The sequence below is a fragment of the Eretmochelys imbricata genome, chromosome 1 (assembly GCF_965152235.1).
Source record: "Eretmochelys imbricata isolate rEreImb1 chromosome 1, rEreImb1.hap1, whole genome shotgun sequence".
Classification (NCBI taxonomy): domain Eukaryota; kingdom Metazoa; phylum Chordata; order Testudines; family Cheloniidae; genus Eretmochelys; species Eretmochelys imbricata.
In genome coordinates this window covers 2,307,725-2,321,093 of record NC_135572.1, presented here as the reverse complement: position 1 = coordinate 2,321,093, position 13,369 = coordinate 2,307,725, and the positions used below count along the sequence as shown (strand labels likewise).

The window sequence follows — 13,369 nt, the reverse complement described above, 5'->3', positions numbered from 1 at the left end:
AATGTGACTAGTTTGGGATGTGAGGAGGTGGCTGGTCACTTTCCAGCTTATGGCTGCCTCTGCTGCTTAGCCAAAGGCCTTAGTCTAAGAACAGGGCCTCAGACTGTCACAGGGAGAGAAGGCCCTTACATCGGCAGACAGTGACTTTGATTCTTTCTTTTATACCTCTAGAACTAGCTAAGTGATAAGAATGCACCTAAATTCTTAGAGTCTAGGTCTTTACAGACAGGCTTGAATATCTATATCCTAACAGTCTTATTGCCAGTTTATTCAGTGATTCAGTGAAGAGGGCCCAGCACCATGTCACCATCCAGTTCTGCAAAGAGCTTGGTCTGAGGGCCAAAGCAACAGGAGAAAGCTTTAGGTCCCCTCATGAGTGAAGAGACAGAGCAGGCTGTCCTGGATCTGTTTGGTCCTCACACCATAGATGATGGGGTTTAGCATGGGGGGCAGCAGAATGTACACGTTGGCAATAAGAACGTGGAAATGTAGGGGCACATTGTGGCCAAATCGGTGCGTGATTAAGGAGAAGAGATGTGGTATGTAAGAGACTAGAATGACACAGAGGTGTGAGCCACAGGTCTCAAAAGTCTTGAGCCGGGCGTCGTTTGTGGGGAGGCTGAAGATGGCCCTGAGGATCTCGATGTAGGACAGGGCAAAAAAAAACCCATCCAGACCAGTCACCAAGAATGCCACAGAGAGGCCGTAGTAACTACTGACACGGACGTCACCGCAGGCCACCTTCACCACTGCCATGTGCTCACAGTATGTATGTGGGATGATGTTGGTTCTGCAATATGGCCACCTCGTCGCCAGGAAGGGGTAGGGCAATACGAGCATACCGCCACACAGTGCCACGGCCAGGCTGATCTTGGCCACGATGGGGTTTGTCAGGGTAGTGGAATGTCTCAGGGGATGGCAGATGGCCACGTAGCGATCCAAAGCCATGGCCACGAGGATCCCAGACTCCATCACTGAGAAGCAGAGCAGGATGTACATCTGGGTGAGGCAGGCACTGAAACTGATCTCCCTGGAATTGAACCAGAAGATGCTCAGCATTTCGGGCATGGTAGACATGGATGTGACCAGGTCGGTGACAGCCAGCCAGAATGTTCACACCAGCACATCTGCATCCCATATTAACACCACTCACCAGCGTTATATTATGTGAAAGAATCTATAAACAACTAATAAAACAAGCTTTAACATATTTAACATCCCATGTCCACTTCTTTACACTATACATGACAATATTCATTAAAACAGTTTGTAGAACCAATAACATAATAATCATAGAATATCAGGGTTGGAAAGGACCTCAGGAGGTCATCTAGTCCCACCCCCTCCTCAAAGCAGGGCCACTCTCCAATTTTTGCTCTAGATCCCTAAATGGCCCCTTGAAGGATTGAACTCATAACCTTGGGTTTAACAGGCCAGTGCTCAAACCACTGGGCTATCCCCTTACCCCAACTCTCTAAGTTTAACAGCTAGTAACCTCTTAGTAGTTCTCTGGGACTTTCTTAAGACTGGTGGCTTACTTGATTAGGAAGAAAACTAGTGTCAAGGTTTCTTCCCCACTCTGAACTGTAGTGTAAACATGTGGGGAACTGCATGAAAGACCCCCCCTAAGCTTATTCTTACTATCTTAGGTTAAAAACTTCCTCAAGATACAAACTTTGCCTTGTCCTTGAACCCTATGCTGCCATCACCAAGCGTGTTAAACAAAGAACAGGGAAAGAGCCCACTTGGAGATGTCTTCCCCCCAGAATATGCCACCAAGCCCTACAGCCCCTTTTCTGGGGAAGGCTTGATAAAAATCCTCACCAATTTGCATAGGTGAATACAGACCCAAACCCTTGGATCTTAAGAACAATGAAAAAGCAATCAGGATCTTAAAGGAAGAATTTTAATTAAAGAAAAAGGAAAAGAATCACCTCTGTAAAATCAGGATGGTAAATACCTTAGAGAGTAATCAGATTCAAAACATAGAGAATCAGTCTAGGCAAAACCTTAAGTTACAAAAACACACAAAAACAGGAATATACATTCCATTCAGCACAGCTTATTTTCTCAGCCATTTAAACAAAAGGAAATCTAATGCATTTCTAGCTAGATTACTTACCTACAAGTTCTAAGACTCCATTCCTGTTCTGTTCCCCGCAAAAGCATCACACAGACAGACAGAACCTTTGTGCCCCCCCCCCTCCAGCTTTGAAAGTGTCTTGTCTCCTCATTGGTCATTTTGATCAGGTGCCAGCGAGGTTATCCTAGCTTCTTAACCCTTTACAGGTGAAAGGGTTTTGCCTCTGTCCAGGAGGGATTTTATAGTTCTGTATAGAGAAAGGTGGTTACCCTTCCTTTTATATTTATGACAACTAGCAATAATGCCTAAATCTCCATAAGATCTGATACCCTGCAAGTGCCCAGGATGGCTGGGTAGATAGTAGACAGACACATCTGGAGACAGATGATTGGGGGAAAATAGGAATACTCTCTGCAGGCCAATGTGGCTATCACTAAAGGGTCACAGATAAGTTATTTTCATCAGTAACTGTCATTATACTGTGCCACAACTTTCACTGAAGGATCTTCAAATACCCTATCAAAGGAAAGTCCCTATGAACATATCACCATCATACAGATAGGTAAACTGAGACAAAAGGAGACATGAATAGGCAAGGTCTGACAGAGACTGAGTAGCAGTATGACAGAAAGAACCCAGGAGTCCTGATTTCCCTGCCATAACCATGGTCTCTCCATCACACCAAGAGGGAAAGGGACTCCCACTCTGGCAGGGGCTTTGCATTGGGTGGGATGCAGAGGGAAGGCTGGAAGAAGGATCCTGAGCCTTTGCCATCCTCTGAAGGTGCATCTCATGTTTTCAGAACTAGCTGGAGTTTGTGAGGTCCCCACTCCTGTGAGGTGTGAACTCCAGGACTCCACTTGCGCTCCACTCAGAAACCTACCAATGCATCACAGTCACTGGGGTCATTTTGGAGGAAGAGACTTAGTGAAAGCAACACCAGCAGAGTGCTCCTGTGGATAGAGTGCAGCCAGGGTCCTGTCCTGGGGACAGAGGCCTCCCCCTCCTCCCAAAGCTGGCACAGAACAAGGGGGGCACTATGGATGGGGTAGAGACTGGATTAGTGTCTGCACTGGAGTTCTTCTCTCACTCTTGGTTCATTTCCTCCCAGTCTCTCACAGGTGGAATTGAAATCTAATGTTCCAAGCTGAGTCAGACTTTCCAGGACAGCACTAGCTGGAGGGTGCTCCAGTTCCCATATAGCTGAATTCTCTGCCTGCTCGTCTGGCTAATCAGGGGTATTTCTCCAATGTGGAGTACCTTAGTTTTAAAGCTCTGGAATGAGACTGAACAAATTCTGCTGTCCGAGCTGAGCAGGTGTCTCGTGTCCATTTGTGTGTAACAAACCACAAAGGAGGTAGGCAGGGAGATGGAGGAGTAACAGCACTAAGAATGGGTGGTTACATAGGCTGTTGGGTGGGTGTAAGAGAGCTAGAATGCCCAGCCCTGCTGTGGCTGTTAGAAGTATGTCCTGTGCCTATAAGAGCAGAGCTCATGTTTGGGAGAACTAGATCGGGGCTTGTGAGAATGGACCATTGAGTGGCGGCTGCACCAAACAAACAGCTAGGAGCACATATCTCTCTATGAGCTTTTGTACCTCCACTTCAGTTCTTATCATGCTTCCCTTCTTAGACTGCAGATTGTGCCTCCTTCTTATGAATTCCTGTCATAAATATAAAGGGAAGGGTAAACACCTTAAAAATCCCTCCTGGCCAGAGAAAAAGCCCTTTCACCTGTAAAGGGTTAAGAAGCTAGGATAACCTTGCTGGTACCTGACCAAAATGACCAATGATGAGACAAGATACTTTCAAAAGCTGGAGTGGGGAGAAACAAAGGCTCTCTCTGTCTGTGTGTTGTATTTTGCTGGGGACAGAACAGGAATGGAGTCTTAGAACTTAGTAAGTAATCAAGCTAGATCTGCATTAGATTCTGATTCCTTTAAATGGCTGAGAAAATAAGCTGTGCTGAATGGAATGGATATTCCTGCTTTTGTGTCTTTTTGTAACTTAAGGTTTTGCCTAGAGGGATTCTCTATGTTTTGAATCTGATTACCCTGTAAGATATTGACCATCCTGATTTTACAGAGGTGATTCTTTTACTTTTTCTTCTATTGAAATCTTCATTTAAGACCCTGATTGCTTTTTCATTGTTCTTAAGATCCAAAAGTTTGGACTGTTATCAAGCCTTCCCCAGGAAAGGGGGTGTAGGGCTTGGGAGGATTTTGGGGGGAAAGACGTTTCCAAGTGGGCTCTTTCCCTGCTATATATTTGTTAGACGCTTGGTGGTGGCAGCAATAAAGTACAAGGGCAAAAGGTAAAATAATTTGTACCTTGGGGAAGTTTTAACCTAAGCTGGTAAAAATAAGCTTAGGGGGTTTTCATGCAGGTCCCCACATCTGTACCCTAGACTTCAGAGTTGGGAAGGAACCTTGCCAATTCCCAAGACAACCCGAGTACCAGAGGGGAGACCAGAGGAGAGGACAGAGAAAATCTTGCTGTGGCGAAGGAACAAAGGAGACATCCTGGAGATGGAGCAACTGAAAGCCCCCAAGGAGATGAATCTCCCACATCATGCAGTAGACACCAGGAAGAGATTGAGACAGAGTTTTGAGATATATCTTTTCAAGCAGCTGGTTTTGGTGAGAAAAAAGACCAGTAGAAAATAGCAATCTTCTTAAACAGTGCAAAGCTCAAGGCACTGGACGTCTTTACTATCATGCCACTCAGACTTTGTCTACACTATAAGTTTTGTCAGTAAAACTTTTGTCAATCAGCGATGTGGAAAAAAAAAAAAAACACCCTCCTGATTGACAAAAGGGCCGATGTGGACAGCGCTATGTGAGGGGAGACATTTGTTCAGGACGGTTAGTAGTATAAGGACCCTACTGTCAATAAAATGCCAACCCTTGACCCCTTAAACCCCATCACTTAACCCCTTAAACTCTGCCATCCTGTCACCGGAAGTCCCACCCCATGGGGATATTATTTCCAGGGTCAAGGCTGCCACATGACCGGAAGCAAGGTGTGTCATGTGACCCCTCTAACAACTCCTCCCACTTCCCTCTACCAATCAGGAGGGGTTTTGCCCCTGTAGGACCGCTGCGAGAGGAGATATGACCAATCAGGGCGAATTCCAGGGTGGGTTGTCCTGTCTGGAAGTGAGTCGTGTGACCCCTCTAACAACTCCTCCCACCACCCTCTACCAATCAGGAGGTGTTTTGGCTGCATAGGACCACCCCGAGAGCAGATTTGACCAAAAGAGTACAGGTTCTGGGATGGGGTGAACCGCCCAGAAGAGGGGCATATGACCCCTCTGCCAATCAGAGCACAGCACCATCAGCCCATAAGTCCCAGCACCAGGCAGAAGAGGCCATCTTTTACCAAGAGAGTGTGTTTTAGAAATCGTGGAAACATGGACTCCTTCACCACCCCTGTGAGAACTTTGGAATTTGTTTTAGCCCCAAGTGTCTTTGACAAACCGTGGAGAAAGCGTTACATCAGCAAGAGTTCCGAGCAGGAGGAGGGAGCGACGGAGGGGAGCCCTTTGGCCCAGCCATTGATGGATATGCCGGAACACGAACCAGAAACCCAGCTGCTTGTGAGGCTCCCCGATGAGCGTGATGGCCTCTTGCTGTTCATCCCCCTGGAGGAGGAAGGCGAATGCAGCTCAGGGGAGTCACTAGCAGACAAGGTGAATGGAAAAGACAATGCTTAGGTAAATGAACGTTTAAGAAGTGACGGTCAAGGGTTGTGGGTGTAATGGGGCTAGAAACCAGGGATTGTGTAAATCAAAAACTAAGCAGTGGGGTGCTTACACTGTTTCTTTTCTGAAACAATCTCTGGACAGCTCGATGATGCCTTTCCAGAGGACCCGGAGACCCTGGACAGCATTGCATCAAGCAGCGAAGATGAACCGGGCCTACCTTGGTTTTGCTCAACGCCGATATAAAATGTTGAAGAGGACTCTGAGGATGACGGCTATGAGGAGTTTAGGAGGAGGCTTAGCATGGAACTGACTGAGCCAGTGCCATGTCGTGAGCGTAAAAATGTTATGCGGACTATTGTACGCGTTGCTGTTTATGCTTTTCTTAATCACTGTCTTAGGGAAAAGCTTTTTGAAGATTGTGAGGGCTGTGTCATAGATGTGCCAGGCCAGCGGCACCATGACTGTGTGACTTGGACTTCAGTGGATATAGACTGCAAGCTCTAGGGCCTGTGTGCTGAGCTGGGTTTGGAAAGCTTATTAAACACTGTGATTGCCATAGGTTATGCTTGCGATGTCTGTGCCTCACCCAAGAACATTTAGCGCAAGGGGCGACCTTGATAAATGCTGTGCAATTCAGTGGAGACCCTGACCATGTTTTAAAGAAAATGACCAAACCGGAAGATGCCTGCTTAGAGCGTTATATTGACCATCTGGTCCGCAAAAAAAGTTACAGAACCCTGCTTCAGAAAAAGGCTAGTGAAAGTGAAAGAATGGTGAGGGGCCAACCAGGCGATATAAAACTTGGTAGCTGTAAATTTTTTTAAAAAATCAATTGAAAAGGGCTTTGTGACTATCTGTGCTTCTGTTAGAAGGTCTCTGGCCCCTAAGGGAGCTTAAAGTTTTTTTTTTTTCTTTTTTAATGGAGCATCTTGGTTTGTTTTCAAGGAGATGTATGTCTTTTAAATACAAAATAAATAAATTGTCTGTGAGAACCTAGCTCTTGTGTCTTGTGTAAGAGAGACCCATTAACAGCAAAAAGCTGAAATGTATGTTGTGGGAAGGGAAAAAAAATATCCTAAAAATGTGTTTACAATAAAACAAACAGGGATGGTTCAGACATGTGGTTGAGTACAATAGAGCTGACTTATTCTGTTGAACTGAATGGGTTTAACCCCCCCTCACTGAATAGCCAAGGGTGACTGTGATTAATCACCCTTGTTCCCATAGGGTTAAATTTTATGGGGGTGCACCCAGAGTAAGGCAGGTGGGTGGGTGAGGATGGTGAGTTCTAATTAATATGAAATTAAATAAAACCTCAGGAGTTCACAGATGCTATTGGACAGTTTAAATATAACCCCTGGAGCTGGCAGAACTCTATTGGACAGTTTAAATATGACCCAGGAGTTGGTTGAAGGCTATGGGGCACTTTTTCTAGAAAGCACCCCCACCCCACCAAACTTTAAGCATGAAAGAAACATGTTTTTTTAAAAAAAACAAAAACAAGCCCCAAGACATTCATTGATATCTGCAAAGGGTCCCTCACTTGAAATGGTTACTGTAAGAAGGCCCAACAGGTGAAAAAACTATGTATTTGAACTTAAAAAAAGAAAAAGAAAAGCAGCCCAATTGTGCAGACAACCTATTACCCCCCACCCCAATCACAAAAGGGAATGCTCGGGAGGGGGATCCAATCAACCTGCTAACTATTTTGAAACAAAGAGTCAGGATGGTATAAAAGCCTCAGGTCGCTTGGAGACTGTCTCTTTCAACAGAAACTCTCTTGAATTGCTGCTGGACTGCAAGAGGAGGGATGCTCCCTGTTTTTAACTCTGAAAAGATATATTCAGATATATACACAGATAGTCACAAAGCCCTTTTCAATTGATTTAAGTTCAAATACATTGTTTTTTTCCCCTGTAGGGCCTTTTGACAGTAACCGTTTCAAGTGAGGGACTCTTTGCAGATATCAATGAATGTCTTGGGGCTTGTCAAGGTTCCTTCCCCACTCTGAAAACTAGGGTACAGATGTGGGGACCTGCATGAAAACTTCTTAAGTTTGCTTTTACCAGCTTAGGTTAAAACTTCCCCAAGGTACAAACTATTTTACCTTTTACCCCTTGGACTTCCGCTGCCACCACCAAACGTCTAACCAGTATTACTACAAAAGAGTCTGTTTGGAAACGTCTTTCCCCCCAAAATCCTCCCAAATCTTACACCCCCTTTCCTGGGGAAGGTTTGATAAAAATCCTCACCAATTTGCATAGGTGACCACAGACCCAAGCCCTTGGATCTTAAGAACAATGAAAAAGCATTCAAAAAAAGAAGAATTTTAATAGAAGAAAAGGTCAAAAGAATCATCTCTGTAAAATCAGGATGGTAAATACCTTACAGAGTAATTAGATTTAAAACATAGAGAATCCCTCTAGGCAAAACTTTAAGTTACAAAAAACCCACAAAAACAGGAATATACATTCCATTCAGCACAGCTTATTTTCTCAGCCATTTAAAGGAATCAGTATCTAATGTAGATCTAGCTAGATTACTTACTAAGTTCTAAGACTCCATTCCTGTTCTATTCCCCGCAAAAGCATCATCCAGACAGAGAGAGCCTTTGTTTCTCTCCCCACCCCTCCAGCTTTTTGAAAGTATCTTGTCTCCTCATTGGTCATTTTGTTCAGGTGCCAGTGAGGTTATATTAGCTTCTGAAGCCTTTACAGGTGAAAGGGTTTTGCCTCTGGCCAGGAGGGATTTTATAGTTCTGTACACAGAAAAGTGGTTACCCTTCCCTTTATATTTATGACACCCCCCAGCCCAAATCACAGATAGGGTGAAATGCTGGTTGGGATTTCTTCCTGGAACTCTAGGAGAAAACAGAGTTAATAAGACACATGCACCTCTAAATATACTACCAAGTACATAAAGACTAACAATATTTTCCACATCTCAAGGACGATTTTAACCAGTTGATTCTGGGAAACTTTCACAGGAGAGTGCATCAGCCACTTTGTTACAAGCTCCTGAGATGTGTTGGATGTCGAAATCAAAATCTTGGAGAGCTAAACTCCACCGAAAAAGTATTTTTGTCATTTCCCGAGGCGGTATGAAGCCACCGTAGCGCAACATGGTCGGTTTGCAGGTGGAAACGCCATCCCCAAACATATGGGCGTAGCTTTTCCAGACCGTAGACAATGGCGTAACATCCTTTATCACTGATTGACCTGTGGCTTTCCCTCTCAGACAGCTTCTTGCTGAGAAACACTACAGGGTGGAATTCTTGATCGAGTCCTTCCTGCATTAAAATTGCTCCCACACCACGCTTGGACGCATCTGTGGTTACTAGGAATGGTTTGTTAAAGTCTGGGACCCTTAGTACAGGGTCAGATATGTGTGTTGCTTTAAGCCAGTTAAAGGCTTTCTTACACTCTCCTGTCCACTGAACGGCATTTGACTGTTTCTTTTTGGTTAGGTCTGTCAGTGGAGCGGCTATTTGGCTGTATTGCGGTAAAAATCACCTGTAATAATTGTCCAAGCCTAAGAAGGATTGGACCTGTTTCTTTGACTTTGGGACAGGCCACTTTTGGATAGCATCCACCTTGGCCTGTAGGGGGTTGATAGTTCCTTGACCCACCTGGTGTCCAAGGTAAGTCACTCTGTTTAGGCCTATTTGACACTTCTTAGCCTTAACAGTTAGTCCTGCCTCCCTTATGTGCTCGAAGACTTTTTGTAGATATTCCAGGTGTTCTGCCCAGGAATCTGAAAATATGGCCACATCGTCAAGGTAGGCGACTGCATATTCTCCTAATCCCGCTAGGAGACCATCTACAAGTCTTTGGAAGGTGGCAGGTGAATTCCGCAGTCCGAAAGGGAGTATATTAAATTCATACAGCCCGACATGGGTGGTGAAGGCTGACCTTTTCTTGGCGGATTCATCTAGCGGTACCTGCCATTGAAAATACTCCATGCATCTGAAGAAGTGTTTTTTTTACCCACAAAAGCTTATGCCCAAATAAATCTGTTAGTCTTTATGGTGCCACTGGACTCCTTGTTGTATTTTTACTACACATTTGGATGACCAAAGGAACCATGCAGATATAATAGACTTTGATTTCTCTGAGCTATTTGATTTACTATGGGAAAAAAATCAGAAAAGAATGAACATTCTACAGTATCAGAAGAGCACATGTTATATGGACTAAAATCTGGCCAACTCACAGATCTCAGAAAGCTGTTGTCAATGGGCCATTGTCAGAGAATGGGGCTGTTTCTAGGGGTGCTGCAGGGATTAGTTCTTGGACCAATGTTAGTCAATATATTCATCAATGATCTGGAAAGAAATATAAAATAACTGCAGATAAAATTTGTGCACGACCTAATGATTGGCAGATTGGTTCCAATGAGGAGGCCAGGGCAGGCATACAGACTGATCTGGAGTATTTGGTGACTTGGGCCCATGCAAATAAACTGTTTTAATACAGTGCAAAGTGATCCTCTTAGAACAGAGAATGCAGGCACAACCCCCTGACTAGGACTCTGTATTATGGAATGCAGGGACCCTGAAAAGTATTTAGGGATCAGTGTGGAGAACCAACTCCTCGTGAGCTCCCTGAGTGATGTTGTGGCCAAAAGGGCTGATGTGATCCTTGGATGCATAAACAGGGGAGTGGTGAGCTGGAGCAAGGGAAGGATTTTTTCTTCTGCACATGGCATTGGTGAAACCGACTGCATCCAGTGCAGGGCTCCACATTTCAAAAAGAATCTTGAATAATTGTAGTGGGTCCAGAAAAGAGCCACAAAATGAATGGAGGCTGGAGAAAATAGCAGACTTAAAGAGCTTCATCTGTTTATCTTAAATAGTAATACCAGGCTCTTTAATCTGGAGGAGAGAGGCAAAGCAAGATTCAATGGTTGGAAGCAGAATCTAAATGAATTCCAGTTGGAAATAACTACCAAATAGCACTGACAGTGATTATCCTTTGGGACAGCTGCGAAGGGAATTGGTGGATTCTCCAACTCCTCCCGTCTGCAGATCCAGACTGGATGCTTTTCATGATAATATGCTTGAGGGCTTGTCCACAAATTAAATGCTACAGCGGTGCTGTAATACTGCTTCAGTGTAGACATTACTTACGCCGACGGCAGAGGTTCTCACTTCATTTTTCTGTCCCAATTTTTCCCTCCCATCAGTTTTGCTGATAATTTGCTCTAGCTTTGGGGAATTAGCTCCTTTGAAGCACTAAGTGTCTATCGATATTACTGGTTGGGAGCTGTTCTCTGTTTGTCCATTTGAATGTCATCAGTTCCGCTGTTTATTTTTTCTCTCCTCTATCGTATGCCCCCTTTTATCTCTCTTCTCTAAACTCAACAGTCCCAGACTTTTCAGTCTGTCTGCATATGGCAACCTCCCCCATTCTCATAGCCTGTCTCAGAAACACCTTTTCTTTCTGCTAGATCCTTTACAGAGACCGGACGACGAAAACTGTGTGCGTATCCAGAGCGGGTAATTCTCCACCCCTTTCCTTAGGAAGCCGAACATTGTCTTTGGTTTGGTCACTGCTTCAAAAGAGCAGTGTTTCCATTGAGCTGCCATAAATTATGCCCAGCTCTTTTCCCCGAGTTATTTTTTTACTTGGGATGTTTCCCCCGGCACATGTCTTGGCAAAGCTTTGATTTTTTCCATTCACAGATTTTCAGCTACCAGGTGAATGGGGAACTCCCTACAGCATGAACTCTCTAGTCTGGGTTTCACTGCATTAAGAAACAAAGAGCAATAAGCAGGATCAGCCCTCGTGTTTCCTGCTTGTGTCTATTAAGGTTTCCCACTCCAAGACAAATAGGAATTATTGATGCATGGAGCACTACCAAAACATGGAATTGGCATGAGTAGGGTCAGGGGGGCATAATTAATTTCTGTGAATAATGAAAATGTCATTTTTCAATGAGTGAAGAGTGAACAATCTGCTTCACCCCTGAAACAGCCTCCGCTAGTGCATGTAGTGTCTCATATTAACAGTGTCTCTCCATCCAGGCATTTCTACTGTGACTGTCACCCTAGACCCTGGGCACAAACAGGAAGTGAGGGGAACGTACGGTACCTGCAGGAAACACCGTTCTGCTTCAGAGTTGGACACCCTTTCCACTACTCTGTGTCAGATTCCAACACAACTGACTTCACCAACCCCTCTATCTTCATCCTGCTGGGCATCCCTGTCCTGGAGAAGGCCCACGTCTGGATCTCCATTCCCTTCTGTGCCATGTATGCCATAGCTGTCCTGGGAAACTTCACTATCCTCTTCATTGTGAGATAGAGCCGAGCATCCATGGGCCCATGTGTTATTTCCTTGGCATGCTGACTGTTAGGATATAGATATTCAGGCCTGTCTGTAAAGGCCTAGACTCTAAGAATTTAGGTGTATTCTTATCACTTAGCTAGTTCTAGAAGTATAAAAGAAAGAATCAAAATCACTGTCTGCCGGTGTAAGGGCCTTCTCTCCCTGTGACAGTCTGAGGCCCTGTTCTTAGGCTAAGACCTTTGGCTAAGCAGCAGAGGCAGCCATAACCTGGGAAGCGACCGGTCACCTCCTCACATTCCAAACTAGTCACATTGAAAGAAGGTGCTATTGGGCTGTTAGGATACAATCCTGTCCTAATAATGCCTATCACCTCCAGAGAAAGGGAAGTGCCTAGAAGATGTAAAAGGAAACTTAGTTTGATAATCCTCACTTCTGTATTGTTTTGTCATTACAGTTCCCACATTGCTATTGTTTATTTGCATGGTCTCTGTCTGGTTCTTTAATTGTTTCTGTCTGCTGTATGATTAATTTTGCTGGGTGTAAACTAATTAAGGTGGTGGGATATAATTGGTTACATAATCATGTTACAAGATGTTAGGATTGGTTAGTTAAATTTCAGTAAAATGATTGGTTAAGGCAAAACTAAGCAGAACTCAAGTTTTACTATATAGTCTTCAGTCAATCAGGAAGTGGGGAGAGGGGAATGGGAGTGGGGAATTGGAATCATGTTTTGCTAAGGGGGGGAACGGGAACAGGGACACAGGTAAGGCTCTGTGGTGTCAGAGCTGGGAAGGGGGACACTAAGGAAGGAAACTGGAATCATGCTTGCTGGAAGTTCACCCCAATAAACATTGAATTGTTTGCACCTTTGGACTTCGAGTATTGTTGCTCTCTGTTCATGCGAGAAGGACCAGGCAAGTAAGTGGGTGAAGGAATAAGCCCCCTAACACTGGCTGTCACCGACCTGGTCCTGTCTACATCCATCCTACCCAAAACGCTGAGCATCTTCTGGTTCAATTCCAGGTAGATCAATTTCAGTGCCTGCCTCACCCAGATGTACTTCATTCACTCCTTCTCAACGATGGAGTCTGGGATCTTCGTGGCCATGGCTTTTGCTCGCTATGTAGCCATCTGCGATCCCCTGAGACATTTTCACAATGACAAACTACATGATGGCCAAGATTGGACTGGCCGTGGTGCTGCGTATAGGCATGCCTGTACTGCCCTCTCTCCTCCTGGCGAGGCAGTGGCCATATTGCAGAACCAGCATCATTCCCCACTCATACTGCGA

The 13,369-nt window shown here is 44.8% G+C and overlaps 1 pseudogene; it reads right to left on the bottom strand.

Annotated features, from left to right (window-relative positions):
* Positions 1–360: 360 nt before the first annotated feature.
* LOC144259317 (olfactory receptor 52P1-like) overlaps positions 361–13,369 on the bottom strand; it is a 56,239-nt pseudogene continuing 43,230 nt past the window's right edge.